The sequence below is a fragment of the Leptonychotes weddellii genome, chromosome 8 (assembly GCF_054177405.1).
Source record: "Leptonychotes weddellii isolate Sample4059 chromosome 8, ASM5417740v2, whole genome shotgun sequence".
Taxonomy (NCBI): Eukaryota; Metazoa; Chordata; class Mammalia; order Carnivora; family Phocidae; genus Leptonychotes; species Leptonychotes weddellii.
In genome coordinates this window covers 41,105,425-41,114,190 of record NC_138376.1, presented here as the reverse complement: position 1 = coordinate 41,114,190, position 8,766 = coordinate 41,105,425, and the positions used below count along the sequence as shown (strand labels likewise).

At 43.6% G+C, this 8,766-nt stretch overlaps 1 protein-coding gene across 1 annotated transcript in view; it reads right to left on the bottom strand.

Annotated features, from left to right (window-relative positions):
- The window catches only part of LRRC1 (leucine rich repeat containing 1), a 105,484-nt gene that overhangs the window by 96,046 nt on the left and 672 nt on the right, over positions 1-8,766 (bottom strand). The gene's annotated exons all lie outside the window — the stretch shown is intronic.

The following is an 8,766-nucleotide window of genomic DNA, read 5'->3' as shown; positions in this document are numbered from 1 at the left end:
ATAAATAAATAAATAAATAAATAAATAAATAAGCCCCCTGTCTGCAATACCTGCCCAGCTTTCCCAGCCCATCTGAACCTACCTTCAGTGAAAACCAGAGTCCTGCTTTTCTGATGCCCCAATGAGCCTCCTGCAAGGGTCCACAGCAACTCTTGGTTTACTGACCCATGTGTCTCTGAGCCACATTAGGAATTCCATGATCCTAAACTTTTCTCCCCAACTAAGAAGTGTTGACTACTTGGAGGCAAGACCTAAGTCTTCCAAAGCCCTGGAAAAAATATCTGATTAACTGACTAAAGCCCACTTGAGAGCTTTTCCAGCCTATAGGAAAAGAGTCACAGTCAAAAAAAAGGGAGCAGAGATGACAGAACCAGTCTCTAGGCCCCTAGAAAATCCACAGTCTAGAGTTGGAGATGTACAGTCTATATTTTCATTTTGCTCTGACATATCACTTGACCTCTCCAGATTTTCATTTCCTTAGCTGTGTAAAGTGGGTAGGTTTCTATCATCTCTAGTAAAGCCTTCATTCCACCATTACTAAAAACAAATCTTTGGGGGGGGGGGGTGCCTGGGTGGCTCAGTCAGTTAAGCATCTGCCTTCGGTTCAGGTCATGATCCCAGAGTCCTGGGATCGAGTCCCCCATTGGGCTCCCTGCTCAGTGGGGGGAGTCTGCCTCTCCCTCTGCCCCTTACCCCACTCTCGTGCTCTCTCTCTCACACACTCTCTCTCAAATAAAATCTTAAAAAAAAAGAAATCTTGGTAATCTAGCATCATCTAGTAAAATTTGTAGTGTATACCCTTTCATCCAAAAATTATTAAAGAAATATTTGCACAGGAGTACAAAGTAATATGTACGAGAACATTTAATCCATCATGGTTCATCACTGCAAAAAATTAGAAACAATTTAAATGTCCAGCAATAGGAGAAAGGTTAAACCAATCAATCGTGGTATATCCAATTCAGTGAAATACTACAACACCAGAATCAATGCTAAAATACATTTATTGGTACTGATATGGAAGATGTCCAAGACAGTATTAAGTAAAAAAGCAGGCAGCAAAGCAATTTATGTAGTAAGTTGTTTTTGTTCTAACAATAATAAATATATGGTGGTGTAAGAATACATTCTAAAATTGTTAATGGCTGGCATCACTTCAAAGGAAGCAAGGAAAATGTCACTTTTATTCTTTGAATTCTTTTAAGCATCCAACCCATATTACTCCTTTAATGAGATAAAAACACACACATCATGGTCCCAAGTCAGGCCAGTTGCACCTAATAGCATGAGCTCAGAGGTCTCAGCATCTTCCGAATCAAGTGAAGCAGCTGGAGCCCACGGCACATACTCAGAGGTTCAGAAGCCACTTTCTGGCCTTTGCACAAGCTCTTCTGACTCGAGCTCCTAGTTTCCACCACAAGTCAGCCGAGAGCCCCTCCTGATGACTTCCCAAGAAGCGGGTGTAGACTGTGGAAAGAAAGGTGACTAGAGTGGCCAGGGTAGACAGAGCCCTCTCCATCTGGCCACACTACCCAGGAATCAGTATGGAACATGCTGTAATTAGGTATAACACCTCCTTCCACCCACCACATGACAAATCCATTCCTTGTGGTTCTTGGAAACTGAAATACCAAATTTCTTCCAACTGAGTCAAATTCTCTGGACTCTAGAGTTACAGCCTAGATAAGGAAACTCTTCAAAATAATAATGAGCAAAAAATATATTTTTTTAAACATTTCATCTTCTAGGAGTCCAAAGTATTTTACACTAGACACACATTAGATCTTCCAAAATACCACATGCAATAGTAAATTACCATTCCTGTCCACTAAATAATACCTAAGAGAAAGTAAATGGACATCCAGAAGTTTCTCCTATGCATTTACTAAGATCTGACCCATGATCTCATCATCCCTCATAACTATCAGATGAAGTAGAGGACAAACATTTCTAGCCCTATGTTCTGGGTAGAGTCCTAAAATAGGCAAACTTTCCCTTAGACTTCTGCGAACAAAGAGAAAAGCCTGTAGCACTCACTATATCCTCACCTAAAAGAATCCAATGCCTGTTTGTTCCATGGCACAGCAAGATCATGGTTGAGATTTTTGTCATCGTTGCTAAAAAATGTTTACCTTACTATTTCTGACCCGCTTGTGTAAATATCAACTATACTCTACCCCTAGAATGTCAAGTGGGTGGTATAGAGTCCTTTTTAAGGAAATCCCAAGTACCTACTTATTACGGTACAGAAATTACAAATTCTGGCACTGAGGATAATGCACTGGGAAGCTGGGAGGAAGGCTCGAGGTTCCCCCTTTTTCACGAAGAGGGGAGAAGGAACTGTGGAAACAAGCTTATTTTGCTATTTTACCAGTGTGCCTCAACTACAGTCTAAAAATTCTCCTAGTCTTTCAAAGCATCAGCAGATGATGATGAAACTAACATTCATGGTACAGTAAACACATAGTACACCTTCACATTACTCAAAAAAATAAAACCCACAGGCTTGCCAGTTTTTATAAACTTGATGACATTTATCTGAAACCCAAAAATAACAATCTCTTGCCATCCAGAGCACATCTGGCTGTTCTTCTTTCCCCCGAGCCAATGCCTACATATAATGCTTGCCATGTCGTAGCAAGCAATTCGCAAGCTGAATGCAGACACACACCACAATCGAGGAAAATGTGGAGGTAAATGCTTCTTAGTGTTTCACAAGTATTAAAGTGCTTCACCCACCGCACTATTAGAAGGTGGCCCAGCGGAAAGAGCACTGGACCCAAGGCAGGAAATGCCCAGTGTGAACATCGTGGACAAAGTCGTCTCCCCTCTTCATCCCCACAGGTGCTCTATCATTTTCTCTGGCCTAGACCACCACAATAAGCTCCTGACTAGTCTCCCTGACTCTGTACTCTGCCCTGGAATTACTTTCTAAAACAAAGATCTAACTGTACTGCATCTCTGCTTACACACCGTCCATGGGCCTCCTCCCTACAGGACAGAATGCGTCTCCTTAGCAAAACTGTCAAGAGCCTTTTGTGATCTGGCCCCAGGCTCCTCTCCAGTTACTCCCTACCACTCAGGTGCCACGCTTTCTAGCCTCCTGGAAGTTTCTCAACAGCTGACATGCTTTTTCCTTCCTTCCAGTCTAGCGTGAATGTCACCACCTCTAAAGCCTTCCCTCAGCTCCTCAGAGAGTGTGAGGCTCCTCAAGACTGCCAAGAGCTTTCTGCACAGGCTCCCTCCTAAGCATCGACACACTGCCAGGCCTCCTTGCTCCCAGGTGGGCTCCCAGGTGGTAAATGCACACATGGAGCTGGAGTCAAATGCCAGCTCCGGAACTGACCTTGACCAACTTCCCTAAAGAAGATTCTTAAATAATTTTCTTAAATAAGTCTCAATTCCTGCATTTGCAAAACTGAAATTATAATGGCTAAAGTGTGCTGTTATTCAATTAAGATAAATAACTTCATGTAGAGTACCTAATACAATGTCTGGAGCTCAGTGAAATCTCAATAAGTGGTGGCTAATATTCTACTTAATAGGTACCAGCTACTCACTCAATGTTTCTTAATCAGAGAGATTCTACCCTCCAAATTATAACTTCTCTAGGTCTCAGTTTCCTTACCTACAAAAGGAGGGGGAGAATTGAGGGCAGGCGAGAAGTAGAAGGGGGGTTGGACAAACACATAAGAGAATCACAAACAACTGGGCTCCTGGGTGGCTCAGTCTGTTAAGTGGTTCAGTGTCTGCCTTCAGCTCAGGTTATGATCCCAGACTCCTGGGATAGAGCTCTCCCCCTCCAAAATTGGGCTTCCTGCTCAGCGGGGAGTCTGCTTCTCCCTCTCCCTTTGCCCCTCCCCCTGCTTGTGCTCGCCTGCCTGCGTGCTGTCAAATAAATAAAATCTTTTATTTAAAAAAAGAGAGAGAAAATCACAAACAACTAAGCGCTGAACTGTGTAACAGGATATCTGAGAAATGAGAACGGCTTCTTTACCTGGACAAATATGTGGATCATCACTTTTAGGGGAAAGCCCTCTCCTGGGCTCCGTTCTTCTTAAGCTTTGACTTGTTATTTTTATAATAATGTTATTTAACTATGTCTAAATATAAAACTAGGTATGTCCTCCCTGTGCTTTAGCTCTTACAAAGTAGCAGGTGAACCAAGGTAAAAATCTGACAAAAATCAACAAGAAAGAACTCAACATTAATCTAACATGACAGAGGACGACGATGCAATTCTGCAGTCATCCCATGGCTGTGCACAACGGTACAGCACTACCTCGGAGCGGGTTCCTCGCAGTTCTGCCCGCCTATGCCACCATGGGCTCCGTGACCCCTTCAGCTCCCCATCAGTCTTCTCTAACAAATGGCCATGAAACCTTTGTTCATGGAACTTCCAGTGATCATCTGACCCAAACACATGATTTCTGCAATAAGCCCACATCTTTTCTTTCCCCCTTGGCTAGAGACAATTAAGGGAGTGCTCAAACACAGATTATGGCACTACTAAAACCTTATGGCTCTACTCATTTGTGACTTCACCTAGATATATGGAGTCTATGATTTTTTTTAATTATTATTGAAAAGAACATTAAAGTTCTCATTCTGGTTTTAAAAAACCATTTACGAACTCCCAGGAAAATGTCTTCCAATTCCAGGTTAAGAAACATTGTTTTATTTTTTAAAAAGTGTCTTGCCACAGTATCTACAAAGATCTTAGACATCTTCTATCTGACTGTAAGTGCTCTGCATGCATTATCTCTTTAGTCCCCAGAATAACCCTAAAAAGCAGGTACTAAAATAATAAGTGAGGAAATCAAGGCTTGAAGAAAGCATCCAGGTGACGGAGCAGCATTTGAGCTATCTTATTCCAGCACCCCTGGTCTCTGCTCCTTCAAGACAAGCCCAAAGAGCCTTGGTCCATGGACTTGTGGGCTGGGAAGAATGGCTGTCCCACCCATCAGAAATTGAACTGCAGGAAACAGACATAAATTGAAACATGGTAAATTTAAGACAAAAGGGTCTTGGATTCCAAGTGGGAATGGCTATCCTCTTAACAGATCACAGTTGGAGATGTTGAAGTCATAGTGAGAAATTATGTTTACAATGCATAAAAATTATTTCAAAAAGAGAAGACAGTCAAAGGTGCCCAGCACAGAGGAGATGGAGAACAAAGACTGGTAAGATAAGACTACTGAATTCAGAATGACTTTATGCCATGACTAGTTTCAATAGATTGGTATACAGATGTGAGACTGTAGGAAGGAGGATCACAATGGCTGAGAAACAGGGACAGACTATACATGACATCACCTGGGAAGACTCATTCATGCAACAAGCATGTGAGTGCCCACTATATACCAGATACTGTCCTAGGTTCATCCATGAACAAAAACATCCCTGTCCTCATGGAGCTGATGTTCTAGTTGGGGAGACAAAGAACAAGTAAGCAAGTTTATAGTCTAGAGTTAGGTAGTAATAGTGCTCTAAGGGCTGGGAAAAATTTAAGCAGGATATGAGAAAGAATGCTAGAAGGGGGTAGATATTTGAGATAATGTCATCTGGCTATCATCAAAAGGTCAACTGAATCCTAATTAAGAGTAGGTGACAAGATGAAGCTCAGTTTTATAAGTTGCCCGGACTCAACAGCATTCATTCAAAATATTTGCTGCCCATTAGACTAGGCTCTGTATTGGAGCCAGAGAGATCACAGTAAAACACACATATGTGAAGGTATTCAACAATCCATGCACCTTGCGGGAGAAACTGACGGTGTCAGAAACACTGAGAAGGTACAGAGTGGGGTAGAGGATCTTGGAGAAGACAAAACAGCTCCACCATATCAATGACCTTTAACTTCTGAAGTGGTTTCCAACTTGAAGCAACCAGAGACTGTGCATCTAACCAGCTAGACAGTCGTGAAAAAAAATTACTCCCAACTTGAATATTCTGACTATATTAGAAAAGGATAGATGTCAGAGTAGTGGTATGCTTAAGGTAAGAGAAACAAGCAGAGGAGGAAGATTTATATCAGAATTGGCTAAATTCATTCAACAGATAAAAGCTATTTACTGAGCAGGACCTATTGGGTGCCAGGCTCAGTGCTCACTCATAAGTATGAGCAAAAACATGCCAGCATCTCAAGGTTAGAGTCAGATTGTCTCTGTTAATACACATGCCAAAGGGATGGAGCCGGGAGGAAGTGGGAAGGAGAAGGGGGATGGGAAGGGATGGTGAGACTATCATCTATCTGGGGTCTGGCTAATGATGAATGTTCCGAGCCCTCCCTGCAGACAGCAGCATTGAGAGGCTATCACAAGGTGGACAATCTGCTGAGGGCGGGGAGGCAGGTTCGGCAAAAGGTTAGGTTAGGTAAGTAACCATCAAGCTAACTGCTATGTCCCCTCCACCCCACACTCACCACTTCTGTTTTAAAGTCATCTGTGTCCCCACAAAGCTGTGAATAGCTCCTAAGAATCATACCTTCTTTAATCTCTATATTCCTACCAACAATAAATAATGAAGGGTCAATAACTGCTTGATAGAGGCCAGGCTTCATGATGTGAGTAAAACAGGAGGGGACTAAATAACAGGTTTTAATGGATGTGAGAAGCTGAATAGGCCAGATTCCTGCTAGGTGTCCAGAGCTGCTGAATAAGGGGGCGACCAGTGACTGCATCTAACCAGATGGACAGCCTTGAAAAAGTCACTTCAAGTTCGAGTTTCAATTTGCAAAACGAGGAAGTTGGAGCAAGTCAGAGGTTACAAACCTTTTCATCATCCTGAAGCCCGGATACTGTATCTTTGCTGTTGGGGTACGGGGTGCAGTCTTCCCCCCTCCCTTGTCTGTGCTTCCAAACAAATTACAGAGAACAGATAGCCAGCATGACCACCACCACAGGGACCTTGGGGGTCTGTCAGCAAAAGAGGCCTCCAGGTGATAGGGAAGGTAAAGAGATAGAGGTTGGAGGAGGGGGCAGGGAGAGCAGTGAACAGGGCTCATGTGTAACACAGACCTTAGAGGTGAAACTAGCAGCCCAAGGAAAGACTGTACCTTTGAATGAAATATCTGTGCTTTCAAGGTGGTTGTTCATGTCTGGCTTATACACATCCCGGCACCCAGACACAATAAGTCATGAAGAAACAGGTTTTAAACAACCTAGAAGCCATAAAACTAATTTCAGAACTCTAAGAGCAGTAATTACCCATAAGCAAGACCACCTTTCGTCTCTGAAAAGCTTGTTTATTTACTGTATGTACAGAGTGCTATCAGACTATTTTGAGCTTCTGAGAAGTGTCCAGTTAGGATCAGTAAGAATACCTAACACTTCCAAAACCCATAATTTCCCCTTACCAAGCTGAATTCCCCAACATGACAGGAAAACCCACAAACTTTGCAGAAGGGAGTGAAAAGCCAATCCAGTCAAAGGAAATCTTCCAGTTCTACTAAAACAAATAAACAAACAAACAAAAATACCACAAGGAACACTGAAACATTTCTAGTTAAATAGCTTTTCACTCAATCTCTAATAACTTCATTCTGACACACTTGAAAAGTATTAAATAATATATTCTGTATTTCTGGCGATAGTAATGCCTAAAACTTATTCACAACTTAAGGCAGCAAGTGAGCTTATTTATGACTTTCAAGTCAAATTTAAGGAAGTTAAAGGCCAGACAAAGCCATGTGTTTGGAAATGCCTGCAAAATAATAAATGCCTGAGGGAATTGGATGGCTTTTCTGCTTCTAAGCTAAATAAAGCCTGGGGGGCTTTGCAAAGATCCTAGTGAGGATAATCTCCATGATTACACAGAGCAAACCATCCAATTCCACATGAACCAAGGAAAGTTAATCCAAGAAGAATAACACTTGAAATATTAAGAAAAACACACTGTTCTGCTTTTTAAAACACTCGGGCAGGTCATTTTAACAAGCCAGATCATTTGACTAGCGAGTGTTTCTGTGACAGTGTCTGGGCCTCGGTTAACTAAAGGACAAGAAAGATTGTCTGAGTTCCAACTCCAGGCCTCGGGTCCTCCCTCCAACTCCCAGCAATCTAGTCTCCCTACTTCCTGCACACCTTTGGATTACTGCACACCGACTTCCTGCACACCTTTGGATTTGTGATACCTTCCTCTTCGAGGGTTACTCAAGCTAAGTTCCCGGCGCAAGCTCGAAGGTTAAAAGTTCGCAGTCACAGACCCTCCATTAAAGCTCAATCAGCATCTATCGCTTAACAAGTTCAGCCTCAGCACACTGATTAATTTACGTAAACAACTCTGAAGAGGTAACGCATCACTGCAAGGGCAGAAGTCAGGAGCCTGAACGTACCCGCTCCGGGAGAGGCGGCTGCAAAACTGGCCCGTCAGGCACAGTCTCTGCTGACGTTCACAGCGGCTCCTTCCACGCAACAGGTCCACGCAGGCAGGGACCCAGCAGCGGGCACCTGGGCACCTGCCCACAGCTCCCAAGGCATAGCTCTCCTCCTGCCCGATCTCCTCCTACCCACCCCCAATTCTCCAATGGTCCCGGAGCCAAGACCGGACAGCCAAACTACAGCACTTGCAAGCACTGCCCACCCGCGATAAGGCCCAGGGCACATTCCTCGGAAGATGCCGAGATAGTGCGACTCTCCTGAGCGCTGCCCACCTCCTCCGGACCTGCCAGAGCCAACGGGGAAGTGCGCCCTGGCCAGTGATAGGGGAAGGCAGCGCAGGGAAAACTGCCCAGGGAGCGGATGCCACGCTCTGTCCTTTCACCCG